General features: G+C 46.3%; 1 long non-coding RNA gene across 1 annotated transcript; it reads left to right on the top strand.

Annotated features, from left to right (window-relative positions):
- On the top strand, window positions 1–25,253 carry LOC120995354. The gene is made up of 3 exons (XR_005777576.1): window positions 1–202; window positions 11,043–11,049; window positions 25,243–25,253. It is a non-coding gene; the product is annotated as an uncharacterized LOC120995354 (long non-coding RNA).
- The last annotated feature ends 2,202 nt before the right edge of the window (window positions 25,254–27,455 follow it).

Raw genomic sequence — 27,455 nt, 5'->3', positions numbered from 1 at the left:
AACGGATGTGGGTGAATTTTGGATATGCGGTTCACCCAGATCCCCCAGTTCCGAGGATATACTGGTTATGGGGTTATTGCATGTTTTGGGGTTCCTGTGATATGTTTTATAAAACTATATTTCTCTGCCTTTGATAATTATATTTGCCATTGTGTTCAGTAATCATCACCGGCAGAGGGGAGGATTTTGTGTGGGAGTGTCTGTGTGTATTGTACGGATTGATTGGTTGTATTTCAAAACCCTGTGGGCAGTACTATGTTTGTGGATTGTGAATAAAAGAGGCTGTATGCCCCAGGACAGTCAGTTCTGCTTAACCCTCAATTTGAAGTGTCGTCTTTTATTGGGGGGAATCTGCTACAAGGGATTGCTATGCTCTGCATATTCCCTTGCTGTAATCACTACTAAGCTCTTGTAAGAGCTTGTTCCTGCTCCACTCTGAAGGGAGATAGCCGCAGCCTGCGGTGGTTGTGGTGAAGGCTAGAGTGCTTGGAGTCCTCGGGAAGCGCTAGGAGCATCCTTCAACGGAGGTACCCAGTCGGGGTGCCAGGTGATCCGTTACAGTTGTAAATAACAAAAAATAAAAACGGTGCAAAAACGGCTATTTCTTGTTTTCTTGCCTCATAAAAAGTGTAATATAGAGCAACCAAAAATCATATGTACCCTAAACTAGTACCAACAATAGTGCCACCCTATCCCGTAGTTTCTAAAATGGGGCCACTTTTTTGGAGTTTCTACTCTAGGGGTGCATCAGGGGGGCTTCAAATGGGACATGGTGTCAAAAAAAAACAGTCCAGCAAAACCTGCCTTCCAAAAACCGTATGGCATTCCTTTCCTTCTGCGCCCTGCCGTGTGCCCGTACAGCTGTTTACGACCACATATGGGGTGTTTCTGTAAACTACAGAATCAGGGCCATAAATATTGAGTTTGGTTTGGCTGTTAACCCTTGCTTTGTAACTGGAAAAAAATTATTAAAATGGAAAATCTGCCAAAAAAGTGAAATTTTGAAATTGTATCTCTATTTTCCATTAATTCTTGTGGAACACCTAAAGCGTTAACAAAGTTTGTAAAATCAGTTTTGAATACCTTGAGGGGTGTAGTTTATAGAATGGGGTCATTTTTGGGTGGTTTCTATTATGTAAGCCTCGCAAAGTGACTTGAGACCTGAACTGGTCCCTAAAAATTGGGTTTTTGAAAATTTCTGAAAAATTTCAAGATTTGCTTCTAAACTTCTAAGCCTTGTAACATCCCCAAAAAATAAAATATCATTCCCAAAATGATCCAAACATCAAGTAGACATATGGGGAATGTAAAGTAATAACTATTTTTGGAGGTATTACTACCGTATGTATTATAGAAGTAGAGAAATTGAAACTTGGAAATTTGCAAATTTTTCCAAATTTTTGGTACATTTTGAATTTTTTTATGCAAAAAAAAAATTAACTTTTATGACCCAATTTTAGCAGTGTCATGAAGTACAATATGTTACGAAGAAACAATCTCAGAACGGCCTGGGTAAATAAAAGCGTTTTAAAGTTATCAGCACTTAAAGGGACACTGGTCAGATTTGAAAAAAATGGCCAAGTCCTTAAGGTGAAATAGGGCTGAGTCCTTAAGGGGTTAATCTTTCCTGGTAAGTTTTATCCTGCAATCCATGTACTAGTTTAGTAGCTCTTCTGTGAACTCTTTCCAAAGTATCAATATCCTTCTGGAGATATGGTCTCCAGTACTGCGCACAATACTCCAAATGAGGTCTCACTAGTGCTCTGTAGAGCGTCATGAGCACCTCCCTCTTTCTACTGGTAATGCCTCTCCCTATACACCCAAGCATTCTGCTAGCATTTCCTGCTGCTCTATGACATTGTCTGCCTACCTTTAAGTCTTCTGAAATAATGACCCCTAAATCCCTTTCCTCAGATACTGAGGTTAGGACTGTATCACTGATTTTATATTCTGCTCTTGGGTTTTTACGCCCCAGGTGCATTATCTTGCACTTATCAACATTACATTTTAGTTGCCAGATTTTTGACCATTCCTCTAGTTTTCCTAAATCCTTTTCCATTTGGTGTATCCCTCCAGGAACATCAACCCTGTTACAAATCTTTGTGTCATCAGCAAAAAGACACACCTTACCATCGAGGCCTTCTGCAATTTCGCTGATAAAGATATTAACCTCTTAAGGACATAGGGCGTACAGGTACGCCCTTGTGCCCTGGTACTTAAGGACACAGGGCGTACATGTATGCCCTGTGTATTTTCGATCACTGCCGTGCGGCTGGCAGTGATCGGAACCCGGTGCCTGCTCAAATCATTGAGCAGGCACCTAGGCTAAATGTGCGGGGGGGTCCCGTGACCCCCCCCCATGTTGGCGATCGCGGCAAACCGCAGGTCAATTCAGACCTGCGGTTTGCTGCGATTTCTGCAGTTTCTGGTCCGCGGGGATCAGAAACTTTATATGCCTAAAAAAACGTTTTATTCACCCCCCCCCTGCACCCCCGAATGATTTTATGGTGGCGGGAGGTGAAGGGGGAGGGTTGCGGGCGGTGCGGGAGGCGGGCGGGATCGCGATCCCCCGCCCGCCTCCCCTTGTATAATCGTTGGTTTCTAGTGGCCATACCAGGGTGCCAGCACATTGCTGGCACCCTGGTATAAACGGCTGACATCTGCGATGCAATGTCAGCCGTTTAACCCTTTCCATACAGCGGTCCCTGCCAGGCCTCCTGCTCTGCGGCTCCCTGTAAGTCCGTCCGGGGGGAAGGGGGGGCATTATTAGCATAGCATGTAGTGGAGCTGTGTGTGTACAGGGTGCATGTAGCAGAGCAGGAAGTCTGGGGTGACAGTCTCTGACTCATTCGATTCGTTTTAACTAATAAACTCTCAGACGATTCTCTGAGTCCCTGCAATAACTATAATTACATCACAGTCTGCTCCACTGCATTCACTGCAGCAGAGCTGTGTTTGCCAGGAGCGAGTCCCTCTAAAAGTGATAGTGTCTGTCTTCTATGGCCCTGGTCCTTCCCTTCCTGCCTGCAAGCTGCACATTGATCTCTAAAAGCAGCCATTAGGGCAAGAAGAAATATACATTACTGTATGATGGCCACAAGACTATTATACTGAGGAGGGGGGGCTTCAAAAATTGTTGTCCTGACTCCTTACAGTAGCGTCTCCTTGTGGCTGCCCCATACAGTGTAACGTCTCCTTGTGGCCCCCCCCCATACAGTGTAACGTCTCCTTGTGGCTGCCCCCATACAGTGTAACGTCTCCTTGTGGCTGCCCCATACAGTGTAACGTCTCCTTGTGGCTGCCCCATACAGTGTAACGTCTCCTTGTGGCTGCCCCATACAGTATAACGTCTCCTTGTAGCTGCCCCCCATACAGTGTAACGTCTCCTTGTGGCTGCCCCCATACAGTGTAACGTCTCCTTGTGGCTGCCCCATACAGTATAACGTCTCCTTGTGGCTTCCCCCCATACAGTATAACGTCTCCTTGTGGCTGCCCCCATACAGTGTAACGTCTCCTTGTGGCTGCCCCCATACAGTGTAACGTCTCCTTGTAGCTGCCCCCCATACAGTATAACGTCTCCTTGTAGCTGCCCCCCATACAGTATAACGTCTCCTTGTAGCTGCCCCCCATACAGTATAACGTCTCCTTGTGGCTGCCCCCCATACAGTGTAACGTCTCCTTGTGGCTGCCCCCCATACAGTGTAACGTCTCCTTGTGGCTTCCCCCATACAGTGTAACGTCTCCTTGTGGCTGCCCCCATACAGTGTAACGTCTCCTTGTGGCTGCCCCCATACAGTGTAACGTCTCCTTGTAGCTGCCCCCATACAGTGTAACGTCTCCTTGTGGCTGCCCCCATACAGTGTAACGTCTCCTTGTGGCTGCCCCCATACAGTATAACGTCTCCTTGTGGCTGCCCCCATACAGTATAACGTCTCCTTGTGGCTGCCCCCCATACAGTATAACGTCTCCTTGTGGCTGCCCCCATACAGTATAACGTCTCCTTGTAGCTGCCCCCATACAGTATAACGTCTCCTTGTAGCTGCCCCATACAGTATAACGTCTCCTTGTAGCTGCCCCATACAGTATAACGTCTCCTTGTGGCTGCCCCTATACAGTATAACGTCTCCTTGTAGCTGCCCCCATACAGTATAGTGTCTCCTTGTGGCAGCCCCCATACAGTATAGTGTCTCCTTGTGGCAGCCCCCATACAGTATAACGTCTCCTTGTGGCAGCCCCCATACAGTATAACGTCTCCTTGTGGCAGCCCCCATACAGTATAACGTCTCCTTGTGGCTGCCCCCATACAGTATAACGTCTCCTTGTGGCTGCCCCCATACAGTATAACGTCTCCTTGTAGCTGCCCCCATACAGTATAATGTCTCTTTGTGGCCCCCATACAGTATAATGTCTCCTTGGAATGTTATAGTTCTGTTTTTGGGCCTTTTGGTTGGTCAGTGGTCAGAAAATACATGTGTGTGTATTTTATTGTTAAAATTAGTATCGGTAATTGGTATCGGTGAGTACTTAAATAAAAGTATCGGTACTCGTACTCAGTCTTAAAAAAATGGTATCGGGACATCCCTAATTGATGTCAGGCTTACTGGCCTATAGTTGCCCGATTCCTCCCTATTACCTTTCTTGTGAATTGACACATTTGCTAATTTCCAATCTTTTGGGACGACTTCTGTTACCAGTGATTGGTTAAATAAATCTGTTAATGGTTTTGCTAGTACACCGCTAAACTCTTTTAATAGCTTTCAGTGTATCCCATCAGGCCCCTGTGACTTATTTGTATTAATTTTAGACAGCTGACTTAGAACCTCTTCCTCTGTAAAGACACATGCATGAAAATATTCATTAGTCTTCCTTCCTAACTGAGGTCCTTTTCCTTCATTTTCCTTTGCAAAAACTGTACAGAAGTATTCATTGAGGCAGTCAGCTAGTTCTTTATCTTCTTCCATATAGCTTCCTTCTTTTGTTTTCAATTTGGTAATTCCTTGTTTTAGTTTCCTTTTTTCATTTATGTATCTGAAGAATGTCTTATCGCCTTTTTTCACTGACTGAGCTAATTTCTCTTCTGCCTGTGCTTTAGAAGCTCTTATAACTTGCTTGGCCTCTCTCTGCCTAATCTTATAAATTTGCCTGTCATCCTCGTTTTTTTTTTATAATTATTAAATGCTATCTTTTTGTTTTTAATGATTTTGGCCACTTCTGCTGAGTACCACAGTGGTCTCTTCCTTTTTTTTGCTTTTACTGACAAGCCTAATGCAATTATCTGTTGCCTTCAATAGTGTCACTTTTAAGTAGTCCCATTTCTCCTGGACTCGATTGAAACTGTTCCAATCTGATAGGGACTCGTATACCACTAATCTAATTTTAGAAAAGTCAGTTTTTCTAAAATCTAAAACTTTTGTTCTTGTGTGGTGTGACTCAGTCACTGTACTTGTATTCAGGTCGGCTTATGAGTAGTATACCTTCCTACCTACCTACTTCTCCTAAAGCAGTAGGGGTATGCCGAGACTGCTGTACGGAGGGTAGGCTAAAGGGGCCAAAAACCACAAACATAGCTTAAGGCAATAGTGTTTATTGACAAGAATTACAAAACCAGATTCCTGAAAGCATTGAACATTTCACACTGCGGATTTGGTATATATCGTGCATAACAAGCCGACTTCCACCTGCCTAATTTCTTGATAACATGCACCGGGACGTTGTGTTTGGAGGCGGTGGAAGCCACACCAATGCGGAATGAATGCCCCGTGATGGAACTGGAGTTGATACCAACATTCCGCAATAATATGCAGATAAATTTGAGAAAGTTCTGACAACTCAAAGGCGCGGTACCCAGCCTTAGCAGAGGAGCATCCCCCGAGGTTGTTTCAATAAAGCGCATCCACTCCTGTAATGCCATGACTGGGCACCATTTATTACCAGTGGGGAAGTATCTAACCTCTGTCAGCTGACCTGCTCGGGCCGTCTTTGTAGATGTTAAGGTAAGAATGTAACATGACCCATCCCATGACAGCTGATTCTTCCTCAGGTAGTTTTTGCATGTTGTGGCGCAGGTGAACTCGCCTGGTCTGAGAAAGCCGTAGAAGGCTAGGTACATGGCTGTTTTGATCAATAAGCTAGTGTGCTTACCGAATGGGTTTTTCCGTAGTTTATCTGAAAGCAATCTGAACATTGACCCCGTAAATGGCTGACGCGTAGGGCGGGCCACAGCGGACCCCTTCTGGATACCTTTTAGTAACATTCTAATAGGATGGGCTGAAAACAAGGAGGGTTGATTAGGATGCCGTAGATACATATGGTGTTTAATCCCAGCCAGGTATAACTTAATGGTGCTAAATGACAGCTTCAGGTAAGAGTGGCAAAATGTGGCAAAGGCCAGTAGGTAAGAAATGTCTACTCCTGCTGAAGAATGGGTTATTTTAAAATTACAGAACGAGGTCCATGCCTTCTTATATGACCTCAGGGTGTTACAGGACAGGGCTTTAGTCATGAGAGACCTGGCGGTGGCGAGATGAGCCGCTAGTCCATTACTAACTGGTAGAGCCTGGAAACTGGTGACGGCACGTGGTCTGCCTGTGGAGAGACCTGAAAAAAGAGTGACAAGTTACCCATAGATAATGCATCTGCAGCTACATTAACTTGCCCCCTAATGTGTTCACACTTGATGTGAAAATTATATTGAAGCAAGATCCAAACCAGTCTCCTGACGAATGACATGATCTGTGTGGAGCCTGACCTACCCTTTGAGAGGATCTCGACTAATGCCTCATTGTCAGTTAGAAAAAGAACTGTCTGATTCCTCCATAGTGGTCCCCATACCCAAACGGCCCCCACGAGGGGGTAAATCTCGAATAATGGGGAACACCTGGAGAAACCCTCCAAGCACACAATCTCCGGTGGCCACTGGTCTGCAAACCAATGAGAGCCGAAGATAGCTGCAAAGCCCACTGAAGATGACGCATCCGTGTGAACTATTGGAGAGTTATTTGAAACTGCCGGGATAAATAACGAGATACCATTCCACTGTGACAGGAACTCATCCCACATGACCAAATCTGCCATAGCTTCCTGACCCATGAGTATTGGACTATCCTGATCGCGAGCATGTGGCAGCAATTTCAACAGTCTGGAAATGAACGACCTACCTTGGGGCATGATGCGCATAGCAAAGTTGAGCATACCAAGCAGGGACTGGAGATCTGATTTAGTAGTGACCCTAACTCAGGCTAGCTTGTGTACCGCCTCTCTGACCCTGAGCAGTTTGTCTTGAGGAAGGCTAGCTTCCATGCTGCCAGTGTCCAGACTAATACCAAGAAATGTAATGGCAGTACTGGGCCCTTCCACCTTGTGTGGGGCTACAGGCACCCTGAGGTCTGCAAACACCGACTGTAATAACTGTAGGTCCTGGGGTGTATGTTCTGGAAGTTCTATCAAGAGGAAGTCATCCAAGTAATGAATGACGTGAACAACACAAAATAAGTCTTGGAGGATCCAATGTAGGGAAACTGATCAAAAATCCATGGGCTGGATTTAGAGCCAAAGGTCAATTTATTGGCAAAGTAATATTTGTTTAACCACTTAAGCCCGTGCCATTGCCACAGCTCAGGTTGGATTGGGAGCAGCTTAAAAGCGTCTGTGATGCCTGCTTTAGACAACCAAGACCCCCGACCTAACCTCAGTATCACCCGAATGGCTTCATCGATAGAAGTGTATTTTATTGAGAATTCTTCTGACGGGATTAGAGAATTAAGTCTAGGTATAGGTAATGAATGTGGGGCTGACAGGTCGTATATCAATCTCTTTTTATTGCTGAATTTCCCAGTCACTACCCAAACAAGGTTAACCCTCCAACAATCAAAGGGGGGATATTTGAATGGCCCGATGAGGTACCCCTTGTCCAATTCAGTCTGAATGAACTGAGAAATGGCCACGGGGTCTCTCGAGGCTGACAACAGGTTCTTGCATTCGTCAGAGGTCTGTGGTAGAGCCAATAGACCTGTATGGAAATCGGCGGACAAACCATTGATGACAAACTGTACCCAGTCGGCATCTGGATGGGACCCTAAGAGAGTATGAAGGAGACCGACGTCCACCACGCTTAGTCATGCTGGATCCTGATTTTTTTTGTGGACAAGACACACGGGGGTGGGCTCTGAAACATATAGCACATAAATGCAGGAGTCTACACTGGCTGTAATGGCACGCCGAGTAATTAAAGTTGTTGCAAATTTGAGACTTCCCCAGACACTTGATGGGATGCACCAACTTGTCCACCCCCGGGATGCTTTTGCTGACTGATGGCCCAGGAACATTACTAGCCTGCGACTGTGCTGGATTGTTGACATATGAGCACCAATCTATCATGTGGGAATACAAATTGCACTTGGAACAGGCAGGAGCTTTGAGGCCCGCAAAGTGTCTACAGAACAGTTCTGTATCCATATTGGACCAATCCACCGTGTGTTGGAATTGAGCCAACGCCGCTGCAGCCTTCGCTGAGAAGGCAACGGTGATAGTCGTAAAAGGCGGACCCACCATATTTATAGGCTAGATCTACCACCTTGTACATATAAAGGTCTAACTCCCCCCTGCGCTGAGGGTTAATAGTACAGACAACATCCCTGTACAGACTAAAGGCTAGGACGAACTCTGATATGCTGAGTTTCCTGTTTTAACCTCACATCCTTAGATTTGAGGACAACCGAGACCTCCCCACAGACTATGGTCTTGTCTGGCGCCTCGTGGGCTGTTATGAGTAAGGATGCTAAGTTAACGTCCTTGCCATCAATTATATCCTGCCGTATGTTGGCTGGAATGAAGTGGGATGGTGCGATAGAGGGTGTAGAACCTGACCCACCAGCCACGCTAGCCTGGGAGCTAGAAGAACCTGCCGGACTCTGGCCCACCAAACGGGCAGCTGTATTGCCTCCTTCAACCGACTCTAGCCTGGCCTGAAAGTTCGACATCGATGAGTAAGCGACGTCTGAATAGTATCCATGGACACCACCTGCTGGTTTTGGACCACCGGAACTGAAGACAGAAGACTTGCAGAAGACTTCCTTGCAGAAGCTGGGAATGGAATGCCTCTCTTGGTTAACTCTGCCATCAATTTGGGCACAGTCCACGACCTTAATGATGGTGTGGAGTCTCTTGCGGAAAGAGACGCCACGCTACAACGGGATGATGATGTTTCGCCCATAAATTATTCTTGAGACATCCTACTAAAAACATAACATGATTAATGCAGAAGGTGAATACCCGACACCAGGCTTGTGCCACTCACCAGTGTCACACGGACCACCGATGTGCCAAGAACCGCCGTACCAGCACACGAGATACCGTCCAGCATGCGAGCACCCCTTCCCCGAAGTGACTGAATATGGGAAGATGTGTACACCACAGAATTTACTGTGACCTAAGTTGTCTTGAACCGCCCGAAAGTGGGGACTGAAACATGACAGTGAACAAGGCATGCAGTGTAGGATTGTGTCCTGTATTTGTGACAGGACTTACGTGTCTGTAGAGGTGACATACGTATCGAATTGCTGCCTGTAGTTGTGACAGGACTTAAACGTGTCTGTAGACGTGACAGACGTATCGAATTGCTGCCTGTAGTCGTGACAGGACTTAAACGTGTTTGTAGACGTGACAGATGTATCGAGATGTAGCCTGTAGTCGTGACAGGTTTGAGCATAGCTGAGGATATGACAGACACATCAGAGCCCTGCCAGTCGGACAGACTAGCCACTACCTGCCTTAAAAGTGTACGTTTTTATATATATATATATTTTTTTTTTTTACCACTACCTTGTATGTGGAATGTGAGTACGCAATCACGACGCTACTGTACCTGGCAACTGCTTGCTTGCTGATGCAGTGAATGAAACGTAGTGAACATGTGAAAACAGAGTATTAGCAACTGTTCAATACCACCTAACCTCAATAAACCCCTTCTGTGATGTATAGTAGCTTACTTGACCCTGATGCCAACGTGCTCACTATGTATGTAGCCGCGTCTGCTGGTAGGAACCCGTGCAGCTGGTAGATAGAAGGACCCACGATTCTATGGAAAGCATTCATAATAAAGATGTGGTTGTGGACTGCAGCCTAAGCACCCCTCAAGACCGGGGCATGACAGACCTATAGACAATTGACCCGGTAATTGGTAAGTAACGTATAGTTTGAGATGCCCCCCACTAGTTCATGAGAGACCGCCATAAAGTGAGGTGCCGTGACCAGGATAAAACAATGCAAAAGCAACGGCACCCCTGCAACCAGATATGACCCCTGTGGGACTGAGTATAAACCCGTGTATACCGCCCCGTCCTATGCTGTAGCATAAGACTGAATATACATATGACTCATACACTTTTTTCTTTTTTTATTCTGACACAAGATGGAAAAAACACTTCCCAAGCATAAGCAGAGTAGTAACGAAGATATAACAGGAAACTATGTGCTGTAATGACCCAGCCGACCAGCAGATGGCGTGCTGGGACAACTTGAGGCAGCAGAGCACGGCTCTGAACACGTGGAAGCCGGCTCTGCCGCCCGCCGAGATGAAGCAGGTAAGAAAACATGAGGCATGCCGATCCTCCCCCCACTGCCCTGGGATGAGGCCGCAAGGCCCCGATATTACCACTGCCTGATGCCAACGCTGATGCCGATGGGGAGCCAGAGCCTGTTACTCATGTGCGTACTGCTGCGCCTAGAGGTGACACAGAAACGAGCGGCCGGTCCAGAAACGAGCCGCCGGTAAGGTGAGGAGGAGGCTGCGGCTTATAAGCGGCATGCCCCGCCTCCCCTCACACAAATGTGGCAAATAGTCATTTGCCTATAACTTATAGTAAACCACACTGACTGGTGATCACTAGATCCCAAGCTTTTCCCTACAGTAATATCAGATACCAAATTCCCATTTGTGAATACTAAATCTAAAATGGCCTCCTTCTGGGTTGGCTCCTCCACTACTTGCTGTAGAGATAATCCCAGTAGGGAATTTAGAATATCTGTACTCCTGGCAGAACTAGCTATTTTGTTTTTCCAGTTTACATCAGGAAGATTAAAGTCTCCCATAATGATAACTTCCCTTTTCAATGTCATTTTAGCTATTTCCTCAACTAGTAGATCATCTAATTCTTTGACTTGGCTAGGTGGTCTATATATCACACCTACACGAGTTACCTCTAAATTGGTCTCGCTAACTTGTATTAAATTAGATTTTATGCTATCCTTCACATACAGGGCAACCCCTCCCCCTTTCTTGCCTTCTCTGTCTTTCCTATATAGAGAGAACCCTGGTATTGTTATATCCCAGTTATTACTCCCATTGAACCATGTCTCAGTAACAGCCACTAAATCTATATTCTCAGATGCCATTATAGACTCAAGTTCATTGATCTTATTCCCTAAACTGCAAGCATTTGTAGACAAGACTCTGAGCTTGTCATTTCTTAACCTATGTGTTACTGTCATCTTCTGGCATTGTGCCGGGGGGCAGTCGGACTGCTGGATTATCACTCTTTTTCCCCCCTTTCCTACTTTACATGCTCCTTAGCAAATACTTTGAACTGTTCACTGAGGACATTCGTTCCCTTGAGAGAAAGATGCAAACCATCTTTCTTGTACAGTTCTTTTCCATTCCAACGAGAGCGAACATGAGACACAAAGCCAAACCCTTGGTTCAGACACCATTCACCAAGCCATACATTGAATTATTTAATGCGCATCTTCCTATCATGCTGAAGGTTATGCACAGGCAAAACTGCAGAGAATGAAACAGCCGATGCAACCTCCCATATATCATTACCAAGTGTGTGCAAAGCTTCCTTCACCTCTGAAACCTCATTGCAAGCCAGATCATTTGTCCCAAGATGGACAATAACATCCCTTTCCTGCTTTGCTTGCATAACAATATTAAAGGGATTCTGTCACCAGGTTTCACCCCTGTCAGCTAAACATATGCTGATGTTCAGGGCCTCATCAGGATTCCTAATGTGGGCTTCTAAATGTGATCCGTAGCCTTATTTTGCTAAAAAACAGGTTTTACTAACCTGTCACTCAAAGAAATAAGGTGCCCAAGGGGATGTCAAGGGATGCAAGGTGCCGGCCGCACCCACCGTCGTTCGTGCCCAGCGCCGCCTTTCCAGACTTCTGCACCGCCTCCTAATCCTCTGTGCCGCCTCTCGCTCTCCCTCCCTCCTCCTCCTGCTGTAAGATATCGCGCGTGCGCACAGGGCTCTGAGAGGCTGGCGCCAGAGTGTAGGTCATACCTGGGTTGAGCGAAGTGCCAGCGCACTTCAAGAAGCCAAATCGAGAAGTCCGCACGGGCGCATCAGGCAGAGCCCTGTGCGCACGCGCGAGATCTTACAGCAGGAGGAGGGAGAGCGAGAGTCGGCACAGAGGATTAGGAGGCGGTGCAGAAGTCTGGAAAGGCGGCGCTGGGCACGAACGACGGTGGGTGCGGCCGGCACCTTGCATCCCTTGACATCCCCTTGGGCACCTTATTTCTTTGAGTGACAGGTTAGTAAAACCTGTTTTTTAGCAAAATAAGGCTACGGATCACATTTAGAAGCCCACATTAGGAATCCTGATGAGGCCCTGAACATCAGCATATGTTTAGCTGACAGGGGTGAAACCTGGTGACAGAATCCCTTTAAGGATATGTCGTCTGTCCCTGCTAGCGGTAGCACCAGGGAGACATCTCACAAAACCATTTTCCTCAAACTTCACACCTCTTATGATAGAATCGCCCACCAACAGCTGCTTACTATCAGTCCTCACCTTATCCTTTTTGTCTTTGGCTGCATACTTTAAGCATAGGAGATGATTGTTCCTCACCCACTGTGCTTGAGCCATCCTCCATGTTGCTCTTGCGCTCTGAAAGTGCTGCAAATGAATTATGGAGAGCCACAGACTGTGGGACATGTCTTCTGTCGACAACTTAGAACCTGCAGTAACCCATCTTCCATTTCTATGGGGCCTCTGTGGCAGTGGCATTGCAACATTCCCAGCCTGAGTTTGATTAACAGTTAATTTACAAATCTCAGATTTAAAAAATGCAATTTCCTACTGCATCATGGAGAGCTGTCTACAGATTAGACAGCATCCAAACCTCCGAAGAGTGGAACCTGAAATAAAAGCACAATTCCTGCACAGAACCAGGTCTGCCATTTTAAAGAGGGGAAAGATTTTAAACAAACAAATCTTACTTTTTAGATTGTATCCACCTCCAGATTACCTCTTGAGTTTCTCCTGAATATCTCAGATGCACTTAGTAATGCTGCAAGCTATAATTAGGCAAGCTAATACTATGTTGCTATATATACACACACTCCCACAAAAGCTCCTCCCCAACAACAAATTTAACACCTTAATCACCCTATGCTCATTTGCAATCAGACAATAGCAAAAACCTGTCTAACAAATTCCTTACCTGTTTAGAAGCACAGTGAGTAGCCACCAAAAACACAGCTGAAGTTCTGATGTTTTGAAGCACAGTGTCTGAGTAGCCACCAGAAACAGCTGAAGTTCTGCTACAGTGGAAAAACTCTAAGTTAGTCTCCTGAATATCTCAGATGCACTTAGTAATGCTGCATTTTGAGAATGCTGCAAGCTAATGAGCAGCTTTCTTCACCCGCCTAGTGAAGAAACTACTCACCAGCAGCAGCTGCAGCTAGACCTGGAGCAGGACCGGAATTAGCAGGTGGTGGCATACTTGGAGAGCACCCTGCCATGCCACATTAAAGATCCGCTGGACTATTTGGCAGCCAAACTGGATTTGTGGCCGCAACTGGCCGAGTTTGCCCTGGAAAAGCTGTCCTGCCCGGCCAGTAGTGTGGCATCAGAGCGGGTGTTTAGTGGCGTGGGGGCCATAATTACCCCAAGAAGAACTCGCCTGTCCACCTAAAATGTGGAAAGACTGACCTTTGTCAAGATGGATCAGGCATGGATCAGCCAGGATTTACACCCACCAATACCTGATGCATCAGACTAGATCATCCATGGTGCCACACCAACACTTTGACAAAAGAGACCAGTGTCTTCTGGCTACCTGCCTGAGTTACTATTCTGATGCTGCCACTCGCCTGATGCAACACATCTGATGCCAAGTGCTCCTTATTTCACTCACCATCTTCAGCTGGTACTGTTATTGCCACCCACCTCCCCACTCTGTCACCAGGTCACTTTGTGGTCTCCTGATGCTGCTGCCACCTCCACACTATGTCACCTTTTCACTATATGGTCTCTTGATGCTGCTGCCACCTCCACACTATGTGACCTTGCCACTCTGTGGTCTCCTGATGCTGCTTCCACCTCCACACTTTGTCACCTTGCCACTAGATTAGTTATTAGAAGTTACTAGATTAGACATTAGAAGACAGAATCTACTTTTACCTGTTCCATTCCACTTTCAGGGAGGCCTATTGGAACCATACCCTTCAGATCCTCAGAATACGAAATACAAAGCCTTTTTTTAAATTTCTTCAATACGTTGAGACTTACATTCCATCTTTTTATTAGGGCATATTGTACATCTTTGCTTTTTTATGTCGGTTGTAGACTGTATAATTGAGATGTCATTCCACTGTATGTTTATACTCACCAGATTTGCACGATTTTGGTTTTCTATGTTAGGCCCACTGACTGTTCCTGGACCTAATGCCACACAAGGGTATCCTTTGGTGCAGTTTTCTTTTTTTCTTTTCCTTTCCTTTTTTTCTTCCCCTCCCCTTCTTTTTCTTTTCTATAATTATTTTCTCTTCATCCTTTCACCCCCTTTTTTCTCTATTCTTTCTCTTCTTTTTCTCCTTCTGGTTCTTGCTTTCTCTTTCCTCCCTCTCCCCCCCCCCCTTTTTCTTCCTTCTCTCCCCCTTTTTTCTTTTTTTTCTCCCTTTTCTTTCCTCAGGTGCTTGTGCAATGGCCAGGATACGTGTTGTTAATGTTCTGTATTTGTCGTGACGCCAATTGCAGTGTGCACAGGGTACTACCCCAGGGCCCTTCTAAGGTGTTATAATGCATGTCCCATATTACGAATGCCAGAGTGGTGGAATGGCCTATAATGTCTCTATAGGGTGGTGATAATTGTGTCAACGGTGTCTCCTACCTAAATTTGAGTGTAGGGATAGTAGGAGTAATAGAGGAATTTTGCAGCAGAAATTATTTCCAGACCTTTAGATGAAGTTCAAATGTTTCTTTACTGAAGATAACTTGTATACAAGCAGTATACAGCTTTGGTCTCTTGGTACCAGCAGTATTTAGCAATGATTGGCAGGAAATTAATGCTTCTGCTTTAAATGTGAGTTTGCAGGATAAGTCGTCTGCTTAGTAGCTCTGTAATTGTGGCAGGAACTAATCTTCTGCACTTTTCTGTTACTTTTGCTTTGTGGGGACAGACTAGCTGGGGAGGAATGGCTTCTCCTAGGTCTCTGGACTTAACTCACAGATAGTTTCTCAGGGGATGCTTCCTTCCTGAAACTCTGGAGGTTGTCTGTAGTTTTCTGCTTCTTCATCCAGCTGAGGCTGAAGGAGCTCAGACTGGGAATGTGACTAAGTCTCAGCCGAGAGAAGATCCTTGCTGTCTTCCCTATTCAGGGGATCTCCTACACACACACCCTACCCCTAGCAGGGGGTGGGCTACACTGACTCTAACTTCCTCTTCCACCCATGTTGCAGGATGTGGGAACAGTCCACACCTCCACAGAGGGGGAGCTAAGCTGGAATAATCCATTCCAGCCTAGATACACTAAACTAGGACTTGTACCTGGCCAATGCATTGCTCTCACCTGCTGGTAAACCTGGAAAATTACAGAAACAATTGTGTTTAACATGGTTTTACATGCACATTTGTGAAGACATAATAAAAATTACATCTGGTGACAATATACAGGCTCTTAACAGATAGTAGAGGCGTGTAGTAACACAACTCTGGGGTGTTACATTCCCCCTTACTATGAGTCAAGCAGTCCTCAGCTTGTGCTTAGGATAAGAGGAATTAGCTCTGGGGTACCCAAGTAAATACAAAGTGCTGCATGAAGTACATATAAAGACAAAGACAAACATAAAACGGCTACCCTAAGGATCCTGCCAGCATGAGAAGGGTGTCTTAATTAACAGTTTACCTCTCGGTATACCCAGTGAACCAAAGGACTGCACTAAGCAATCATTACTGACTGACTTTGAAGTATATTGAATCCTAATACTAAAGAAAGCATGGGGGTGTCTTTACTCTGTAATCCCACCATTGTGTAATGAAATACTTGCAAATGGAAGGGTGGCTTTATCCTGTATTCTCTTCACTGCACCAAAGTCAAAATAGAAGGCTTATAACATGATCACTATGGTGACTATGGGTAGCAAAAAAGGCTCTAAGGCGGAGGCGCCATACCTTAGGCAAAGGCACAGAAGGGGGAGCTATCAGCTTCTCCATGCGCTTCTGGCAATGTCACAGGAGGGTATAATAATCCCATGAAACTCCTGGAAGACACACCAGGATGGGCGGTTTAGTAGTCCCATTACCAATACTGGCGCATATAACAAACAGGAAGGAGGGGTATATTATTCCCCTAGCCATTCCCGAAGCAGCGGGGTTACCCTTGTAGTTGCTGGACCTGCCTGGGACTTACCACTTATCTTATCTGGGTACCCGGGATATATGACACCAGATGTAGGCCATTAGTATTAAGCATCCGCAGAGGCAGTCCGTATAAAGAGAACAGAGCTGTATATCAAGGCACACAGAAACAAGGTGCTACTGATCTGGCTAAAGGCAAAAGTTAAGTGCAGTTTAAAAAAAGTGCATAAATTCACATTGCGGCATCTGTAAAAGAGTCCATACAATGGTCATAAGTACTTAAACGTTGCTACACCTGTAAACATTTAAGCAAAATGAGTGCAAGATTAGCACAGTATAAGTCACAAAGAGCTCAGGTACACGTTTGAGTCTTTTCTTTGGGTGCAAGCTTGTAACGTTGCATAACTTGTAACAAGTAGGAAAAACACAAAAATCATTTATAATCCAACATGAGGTATAGCCAGGGCCGGCACAACCATATAGGCGAACTAGGCGTTCGCCTAGGGCGCCGGCTTGCTGGGGGCGCCCTGGTGGGCTCCCCCTGACTGGGGCTGCAGCCCTGGGCGAGCGGCTCTTGAGCCGCCCCGAGCGCCGATACAGGGGGCCAGGAGGTGGAGGTTCTTCTTAAATATGGCAGAGCAGGCATCTGCTTACCCTGATGGCAGGTGCCTGCTATGCCAGTAAATTCCTGGAGGAGAGGAAGCGGGCGGCAAGGGAGGCTGTTCTAGCAGCTCCCCACTCCTCCCTCGTGCGCCCTCTGTGATGCCGGAGCCGGAATATGATGTCATTCCGGCCCCGGCATACTAAACGGCGCGCTGGAGGACTGAGGAGCTGCACCACACTGGACCCCAGGGAGGTGAGTGTCTGCCTGTGTATTTATGTCAGTGAGTGTGTGTGTGAGAGTGTGTGTATGTATGTCTGTCTTTCTGTCAGTAAATGCATGTGTGTCGGTCAGTAAGTGTCTGTGTGTTTGTCAGTGAGTATATGTGTGTGTTTGTCTGCCAGTGAGTCAGTGTCTGTCAGTGAGTTTCTATGTGTGTGTTTCAGTGGGTAGGTGTATGTCTGTCAGTGAGTGAGTGTGTGTCTGTTTGTCAGTGAGTGTATGTGTGTCTGTCAGTGAGTATGTCTGTCAGTGAGTTTCTGTGTACGTCATTCAGTGAGTGTCTGAGTGTGTGTCTGTCTGTCAGTGAGTGCTTGTGTCTGTCAGTGAGTGTATGTGTGTCTGTCAGTGTGTGTGTGTGTGGTTCTGTCAGTGAGTGAGTGACATGAGGGGGCGGCAAAATGGATCTTTGCCTAGGGCTGCAAAAATCCTTCCACCGGCCCTGGGTATAGCTTGGCTGATAGATGGAGTCCATGAAGTCCAGGCACAAAAAAGGATATAACAAAATAGCAAAGACAGGTGCACTCTGCGGTCTTACTAAACCCTCAAACTGATGTTAAAATTGAGAGATTAGCCAACATATCCTACAGTGTAGGACATGTCTGAGCCCGAGCACCGCGCCAAGATTTCTCAAGTAGCTCGGGAACCTAACACTCACCTACCTGCGCCGTATGGGCACTATCAGGAGCCAGTGGGCAAATTACAGGAGCATGAGGCCGACTCACAAACAACTCACCAGTTACCTCCAGCATGTAGCCATGCTAGCAATGGGAGGAGGGAGGAGTCTGCGACCGTAGGATATGTTGGCTAATCTCTAAATTTTAACATCAGTTTGAGGGTTTAGTAAGACCACAGAGTGCGCCTGTCTTTGCTATTTTGTTATATTGCTATATTGATTACTACATCCACATAATTGCTATCTTGTGTAGGATGTCTATTGTGGTACTTGTGGTTCGCTGCGGGCATCCTCCATTGTATGCATTTTTGCTGGGAATCATCATTAGCAACGGGCCACAAGTGCAGGATTTGCTCCCCTATATATATGCACAACCGCATGTGGGTTTGAGCATTTTCTGCTTGGTTAATGCCACGCCATTCTTTTCAGTTCATATTTATAGAGATGCCTGGAGGTGTATAAACTCCAATTTAAATGTGCCTGTTTTCCATCTACAGGCTACATTTAGGTGCACCTGTGAGGCCTGGGCCTTATCAGCCAGTCTTGAGTGGGACTCGCAGACTCCTCCCTCCTCCCATTGCTAGCATGGCTACATGCTGGAGGTAACTGGTGAGTTGTTTGTGAGTCTGCCTCATGCTCCTGTAATTTGCCCACTGGCTCCTGATAGTGCCCATATGGCGCAGGTAGGTGAGTGTTAGGTTCCCGAGCTACTTGAGAAACCTTGGCGCGGTACTCGGGCTCAGACATGTCCTACACCGTAGGATATGTTGGCTAATCTCTCAATTTTAACATCAGTTTGAGGGTTTAGTAAGACCGCAGAGTGCATCTGTCTTTTCTATTTTGTTATATTGCTATATTGATTACTACATCCACATAATTGCTATCTTGTGTAGGATGTCTATTGTGGTACTTGTGGTTCGCTGCGGGCATCCTCCATTGTATGCATTTTTGCTGGGGATCGTCATTAGCAACGGGCCACAAGTGCAGGATTTGCTCCCCTATATATATGCACAACTGCATGTGGGTTTGAGCATTTCCTGCTTGGTTAATGCCACGCCATTCTTTTCAGTTTATATTCACAAAAAAGGATAGATGAAAAAAGGCCAGAATGTCAACAATAGACAGTAGGCAAACTTTCTTACCAGTCAAAATGTGTCCATGGCTTGGCTCCCATTGTCTCTGTAGCTAAACACTGGTTTCAAAGAATTCCCGATAACGGGCAGGTGGTTTACCTTTATTGGTCCGTTGGGATCTCCGCAAGGGCAGTTCAGAGTCTCCAGGGGTAGAAGTAGAGTCCTGGACTCGTGCAGGAGGATCAGCTGTCTGACTTGGAGTAATCTCAGCAACTGACATTAGGACTCGAATTTGAGGCTGGAGTAACCACTGAAGGGGGTCAAGCATGGAAGGAAACTCTGTTGGAGTCTTACTTTCTGAAGACAATGGCAGCTCGGGTGATGTATCCTCTGCTCTTGGCTACTCTTGAACAAGTTCCTGTAGGCATTTCTTGAGCCTGTTGCGATGTACTCGCTGAGTACCTTTATCCTCTCTCTGGATTTTGTAGACCTCTGATGAGGGAATGGCCACTATTGTATATGGCTCACGCTCCCAGCGACTATCCAGCTTGCTTACTGGGTGATTGTTTTTTTAGCCAGACCTGGTCTCCAGGCTGTAAGGGCTCAGCATGTGCATTCGTATCAAAGTCCTGTTTTTGTTGGGCCTTCTCTATTTTAGAGTCCAGGAGCGTCCTCCAGGAGCTTCTGATGCTCTTTGACCCACTTAGATTGGGGAAGAAGTGGTTCAGAGTCTGGCACAGGGACATCGAGGGCAAGATCTTCAGGTAGACGGCCATGTCTTCCGAACATGAGGTAGTATGGAGTGTACCCAGTGGAGCAATGAGTTGTATTGTTGTACAGGTATACTAGTTCAGGGAGGAGTAACGACCATTTGGCCCTCTTGTGAGGCAGCATAGCCTTGAGCATGTTAATCAGTGTCTGGTTCATCTTTTTGCACAGCCCATTCCCCTGAGGGTGGTATGCGGTCGTCCTCAGTTTTTTGCAGTTGTACAAGGCACAAAGTTCATAGAATAACTGAGACTCGAATGCAGATCCCAGATCAGTAAGTATCTTGTCAGGACACCCATATGGCAGAATGAAGCTCTTCCACATGGCAGCAGCTGTAGTTTTTGCAGTTAAGTCCTTTACAGGTACAGCCACAACGAACTTGGTATAGTGATCTATGATTGTCATAGCATAGACATACGCGGATCTGCTGGGTTCCAGTTTCACGTGGTCGACTGCCACGATTTCAAGAGGACTCCTACTTACTATTGGATGAAGGGGGGCTCGCAGATCGTGTCTTTCTTCTTTAGCCACAGCACAGGTGAGACACTGCCAACACCAGGTTTCAATGTCACTTCTCATGCCAATCCAGTAGAAACGTCGTCTGATGGTGGCTTCCGTTTTTTGGGTTCCAAAGTGACCAGATCGGTTATGGTACATGTCCATTACCATCTTAGCATCTCTTTGAGGCACCACTATCTGGCGGAGGCGCTCACAGGTGACTGGATCAAGCGTTCTCCTGAGGAGCAGGTCTCTTTGTAGGAAGAGTAGTTTCCATTGTCGCCAAAGGTGAATTAGCTCTGAGTCAGCACTCCACTGCCGGATTCTCTCCGGTATGCGTCCACTGTAAAAATAATCCAACAGTTCTCCGATGGATCTGCTCTCTGCTTGTAGTTTTAGCCAGAGCTCTTTCTCAACTGGAGGTGAGGGTCATAGGTCTGCGGAAAACAAATGACTTTAGAGGTCGGACGCCTAATGTGTAGGGCCTCCTGCAGGGCAAATCGGGAGTAGAATATTGGCATTTCCACACCTTCCCACTGATCATCGGTAGAAATTGCTTCTTTCTGGGCAGGTAGCCTAGACAAAGCGTCGGCATTGTCATTAGATTTTCCAATCCGGTACTTAATGGTGAAGTTGAAGTTCGCCAGTCTAGAGGCCTATCTTTGTTCTAGAGCTCCCAGATATGCAGTGTTCAAGTGAGCCAGTGGATTATTGTCGGTGTAGACCGTGAAAGGTGTGGCAGCTAGGTAGTCCTTGAATTTCTCAGTTACAGCCCAGACTAAGGCTAGAAACTCCAGTTTGAACGAGCTGTAGTTATGGTCATTCCGCTCTGGCTCTCGTAAAGATCTGCTGGCATAGGCAATGACTCTTTCAGTTCCAGCTTGTGTCTGAGATAGTATAGCTCCCAAACCTTTCTTACTTGCATCAGTATAAAGGCAAAATGGTAGGCTGTAGTCAGGGTAACCCAGGACTGGAGGTTCTGTAAGTTTTTCTTTCAACAGTCGTAAAGCAGCTTCTCTCTCTTCATTCCACTCCACTGGTATTTTGGCATTCTGACAGCCTTTGGGGTGACCTTTCACAAGCTCCTGGATAGGCTCCGGAATCTGAGCGAAGTGCAGGATAAATCTCTGATAGTAACTTGCAAATCCGAGGAAGCTCTTGACCTCTTTGACTGTTTTGGGGTCCGGCCAGCTTTATACTGCAGCTATCTTGTCGGGGTCCAGTTTTACGCCGTCTGCACTCACAATACACTCGCCTAAAGAATTATTAGGAACACCTGTTCTATTTCTCATTAATGCAATTATCTAGTCAACCAATCACATGGCAGTTGCTTCAATGCATTTAGGGGGGTGGTCTTGGTCAAGACAATCTCCTGAACTCCAAACTGAATGTCAGAATGGGAAAGAAAGGTGATTTAAGCAATTTTGAGCGTGGCATGGTTGTTGGTGCCAGACGGGCCGGTCTGAGTATTTCACAATCTGCTCAGTTACTGGGATTTTCACGCACAACCATTTCTAGGGTTTACAAAGAATGGTGTGAAAAGGGTAAAACATCCAATATGCGGCAGTCCTGTGGGCAAAAATGCCTTGTGAATGCTAGAGGTCAGAGGAGAATGGGCCGACTGATTCAAGCTGATAGAAGAGCAACGTTGACTGAAATAACCACTCGTTACAACCGAGGTATGCAGCAAAGCATTTGTGAAGCCACAACACGCACAACCTTGAGGCGGATGGGCTACAACAGCAGAAGACCCCACCGGGTACCACTCATCTCCACTACAAATAGGAAAAAGAGGCTACAATTAGCACGAGCTCACCAAAATTGGACTGTTGAAGACTGGAAAAATGTTGCCTGGTCTGATGAGTCTCGATTTCTGTTGAGACATTCAAATGGTAGAGTCCGAATTTGGCGTAAACAGAATGAGAACATGTATCCATCCTCTGATGGCTACTTCCAGCAGGATAATGCACAATGTCACAAAGCTCGAATCATTTCAAATTGGTTTCTTGAACATGACAATGAGTTCACTGTACTAAAATGGCCCCCACAGTCACCAGATCTCAACCCAATAGAGCATTTTTGGGATGTGGTGGAATGGGGGCTTCGTGCCCTGGATGTGCATCCCTCAAATCTCCATCAACTGCAAGATGCTATCCTATCAATATGGGCCAACATTTCTAAAGAATGCTATCAGCACCTTGTTGAATCAATGCCACGTAGAATTAAGGCAGTTCTGAAGGCAAAAGGGGGTCCAACACCGTATTAGTATGGTGTTCCTAATAATTCTTTAGGTGAGTGTATGTCCCAGATATTTCACTTGGGTTTCACTTTCAGTCCATGTTGGGTCAAAGTCTGGAAGTCCGCCAAGTGCTGTAAATGCTCTTCGTAGGTCTTAGAGTAGACGATCATATCATCCAGGTACAGCAATACGGTCTCAAAGTTTATGTGTCCAAGACATCTTTCCATGAGTCTCTGAAATGTCCCAGGGGCGTTGCACAACTCGAAAGGCATGTAGTTGAACTCGAACAGACCCATTGGGGTGTCAAAAGCTGTTTTTTTTTTTATCTTCTGGTACCATGGGGACTTGCCAATAGGCACTGGTTAGATCCAGGGTTGAAAAGTAAGCAGCGGATCCCAGAGCTGCCAGGGACTCAATTCGTGGCAGGGGGTACGCATCCTTGTGCGTAATGTTGTTGATCTTACGATAGTCCACACAAAAACGGATGGTTCCATCCTTCTTCTTTACCAGGACTAAGGGGGCAGCCCAGGGGCTGTGACTATCCTGGATGACATTAGCTGTCTTCATATCCTGCACCATCTTCTTCACCTGCTGGTACATGGCAGGAGTGACTGGTCTGTATCTCTCTTTGATTGGAGGATGAGTGCCAGTTGGAATGGTGTGCTGTAATAAACAAGTCTGACCATAGTCCAGAGAATGTTTGCTGAAGACTTGATGGTGTTGTTTGACTAAGTCCAGCACATCGTTGATCTGTTTGGCAGAGGTTGTGGTATCCCCAATATGTAGTTCGATCCACCAGGGCTGTTCCGGCGGGTCTTTGGTTTCCTCTACTGTTTGGAGTGATTGTTGGGCCGCAGCAGTAGGGGAATCCAGGATATCCTGCTGACAGATGTGATATAGGCAGGCCACTGGGTAGTGCTTTTTTAATTTCACAGTTTAATCACCTAGATTGACTAAGCGTATGGGTACATTTCCTTGAGACACGGTGACCACGTTCCTAGCGGCTAGAACAAGGGGGTGATCCTGAAGATGTAGTGGTTCCACAAGGGCCTGATAATCCTGACCTTGGATACCAATGCAAGCCTTGCACCATATCCGAGTTTCTGCTCCAGGCTGGAGTTTGATAGGTTGAGCATCCTTTATGCGGACATAGCAGATTTTGCCCCGTTGATTGCTGAATTTTTGTTGGGCAGCTAGCACTTGAATGGTCTGGTTTATAACCCATTGAGTTGCACGGGGTGTAGTCAGTAGGGTTTTCTTTAAGGCTTTCAGCACTTCAGGGTAACAGTTGCCGAGTACATTCATCCCCAGGACCACAGGGCAATTGTCATCTTCTGGGAGTTCGGTATCTTCAATCTGTAAGGTAGGTTCCCAATAACCTAGTATAGGTGTTCTGGTTCTGGCCAAGCTGCCAGTTCGGTTGATGTACTGATCCAAATCAATTAGTGTACGTGCACGGAGAGATCAAACTGAGACAACCCACAGCGCGGGGTTAAACAGGATCTCTGCTTTATTTTCTGAAAACAGCATAATACATAGGTTTTACGACAGGGAGAGGTGGGAGGGGGGGTGAGTGAAAGATAAAGTATATCTTCCCTATTGGCTACAAACACTGTACTTTTTCTGTAACCTTCACAGCTCAGAGTAAATTCCTCCCCCCTCCCTCCTGGCTCGTGGGAGAAACCGTTACTTCTTTCTACTTTCTAACTGCTTGCTTGAGCTGAACGGAAACCTCTTTGTAACTGCTTGCTTGAGCTGAACGGAAACCACAAAGAAACACATGATAAAACACAAAGTAAGATTCTAGTTTATAGGTGTTGGCTGAATGCCTGGCCGCCATCTTAGCTAAACATAGTCCTCAACAAGCAAGTATCCATTTTGTATTAATAGTCCATAACAGTCCCCCCTTGGAAACTTGATTGTAGACTTTCCCTTCGCCTAGCGAATCCCCTGGGCATACCATTCGTATCCTCTTCACCCGCAGTGGCGACAACCTACCCCTTATAGGTAGGCTCCCGGTTGCTCGGACTTGTGGTAATACCCTGGGATTCATCTCACCCTATCTCAGCCAGGCATCATTGTGAGGAGGGGGAGCTGTGTTGAACGATGTTTCCTTCTGTCCTTCCTCATCGTAGAGGAGCATAATAGGTCGTTCATCAGTTTTCTTCATTCTTTTTGAAAAGCGGGTCACACAAATAAGAACGAGCTTAATCACTACATATATCACCAATATTATTAGGGCTACCTGTAATATTACTTGGACAATTCCCATGAGCCAACCCCCAATACCTTTTGACTGACTTTCGGTGTCGTTAGCTAATATACCTGTGATAAGGTCCTGTACAGTACGGTTGTTACAGGGCAGATCCTTTCCGTTCACAGCATCTACACCAATACACTGCACGTGGTTGTCTGTTTTTGAATCATTGCAACCTGAGTGTATGTGTGGACTAAATGTCATACCTTTGGTTTGTACTTGGAGACAATAACAGTGTGTCCAGCTAGGAAAACATGTGACATTAGCCCAGTGTCCCTCTTGCCAAGGAGTAGAGCTATGATCTACCGAGGGTCCTGATCTGTTTATCATGAGCCATGGGGCATCTGCCCACCCTGCGACAGGTAAGGCTACTTCCCTGTCCTTGTTTGTACTGGATTTAACTTGGTGTATACTAGTGAGAAAGATGGTAGAATTAGAATCAGTTCAGAAAGGTCCAGGGGTATTGCAAAATAAGGCATACTGGTTGAACTCACGGGACTGTGGGTACAGATCCAACAATCTCTCAGAGTTTCAGTCTCCTTCAACCCCTGGACTAAAATTTGATGGTGCCGTATCAGTGAATTGTCCCATTCATCACCCAGTGGCGTGAATACTGCAGATATGCCCACTGTCAAAGTCATGATCAGTATGTGAATCCTCATGGCTTATGGTTCCTGGGACGGTGGGACAGCCTTCACTCTTTTACAATGTGAAGCGTGGATCCAGGTGGGTCTCCCTTCGAGTTTCACAGAGGTTGGGGTGGTCAGCAACACCTGGTAAGGTCCCTCGTATCGTGGTTCGAGGGTGCTTCTGACGTGTTTCTTGACCACCACCCACTCTCCAGGTTTGAGAGTGTGGCTTCCCTCCAGGGAGTTAGGATCTGGAATGGAAGAGAAAACTTGTGCATGTATATTAGACAATTGCTTGCTCAAGGCTATCACATATTTTGCAACAGATTCATAATGCATTTGTAACTGTTGTGGGAAATACTGTCCCATTCTTGGCCCTGTTCCAAATAAGATCTCATATGGGGTTAGTTTGTGTGGGGGCCTTGGTGTATGCCTAACTGAAAAGAGGGTTATAGGCAAACACTGAACCCAATTAAGCCCTGTCTCCCTGGTCATCTTCAGCATTTTAGATTTTAACACCCCGTTCAATCTTTCGACTTTGCCGCTGCTTTGGGGCCTGTATGGGGTATGATACGCCAGGTGTGACCCTACCATCTTCCAGACCTCTTGGGTTAGACTAGCAGTGAATGCTGGGCCCTGATCACTCTCAATGACCTCAGGTACTCCGAACCTACAGACAAGCTCCTGCATCAGTTTTTTTGCAGTAGTGGTTGCTGTCTGGTTTCGGACGGGGTAGGCTTCTGGCCACCCAGAGAACAAGTCTATCACTACTAGCACATATTGAAACCCTTGGCACATTGGCATCTGGATATGATCGATTTGTATCCTCTGAAAGGGATATAAGGCTTTCGGGAGACATTTTCTGGGAGTGGGCTCGGTTCTGCCGGGGTTACACTCTGCACAGATGAGACACGCTTGAGTATGTCTCACCAGGACAGGGGTTATCCCTGGGGCCACCCATATTTTGTCAATTAGTTCTTTCATGATGGTTTTGGATTGGTGGGTGGGCCCATGGGCCACTGAGGCTATTAGGGGATAAAGAGCTCTGGGTAGGCAGACTCTCTTTCCTTGTGTCCAGAGTCCAGATTCTTCTTCGAGGGCTGATTCTTTCAGCCAGATTTCCTTTTCCCTGGGAGTGGCCTGTTTCTGCATTTGTTTCAGTAGGTTCCATGTGATTTCTTCTTGTTCCAGGTCCTCCTGTGTTATCATAATCTGGTCTGACTGGACTCTTTCCTCTTTCACTGCTGCTTCCTTGGCCGCTTGGTCAGCTAGGGCGTTTCCTCTGGCCTCAGGGGTGTCAGCTCGAGTATGGGCCTTTACTTTGATCACTGCCACTTGGTTGGGCAGGAGTACTGCTGCCATTAGGGCTGCTACTGCTGCAGCATTCTTAATCGGGGTTCCTGCAGCTGTGATGTAATCCCGGGCCTTCCATATTAGTCCAAAGTCATGAACCACTCCAAAGGCATATCTAGAATCTGTGTAGATATTGGCGGTAGAGTCTTTTGCCATGAGGCAGGCTTCAGTGAGGGCAATGAGTTCAGCTTCTTGTGCTGACTGGTCTGGGCACAATTGTCTTGCACACAGCACTTCATGTTCACTTGTGACCGCCATGCCTGTATGGAACTTCCCCTTGTCATCGGCGTACCTTGAGCCGTCCACAAAGAGAATCCAATGAGGGTTTGTCAGAGGAGTGTCTTGGACTGATGGTGGTGTCCCTACTTCAGCTTTCATCATTGTGATGCAATAATGTTCTTGTTCCTTGTAAAGAGAGTCGGTTGAGGCCCATAGTTCTTCTTCCTGAAGATCCTCTTCAGCATGTAGATCAATAAAATCTTCAGAATCTCCATTAT

This window comes from Bufo bufo, chromosome 1, assembly GCF_905171765.1.
Source record: "Bufo bufo chromosome 1, aBufBuf1.1, whole genome shotgun sequence".
In the NCBI taxonomy this organism is placed as follows: Eukaryota; Metazoa; Chordata; class Amphibia; order Anura; family Bufonidae; genus Bufo; species Bufo bufo.
Note: the sequence above shows the minus strand (reverse complement) of the source record. Positions and strands in the feature narration are given on the sequence as shown.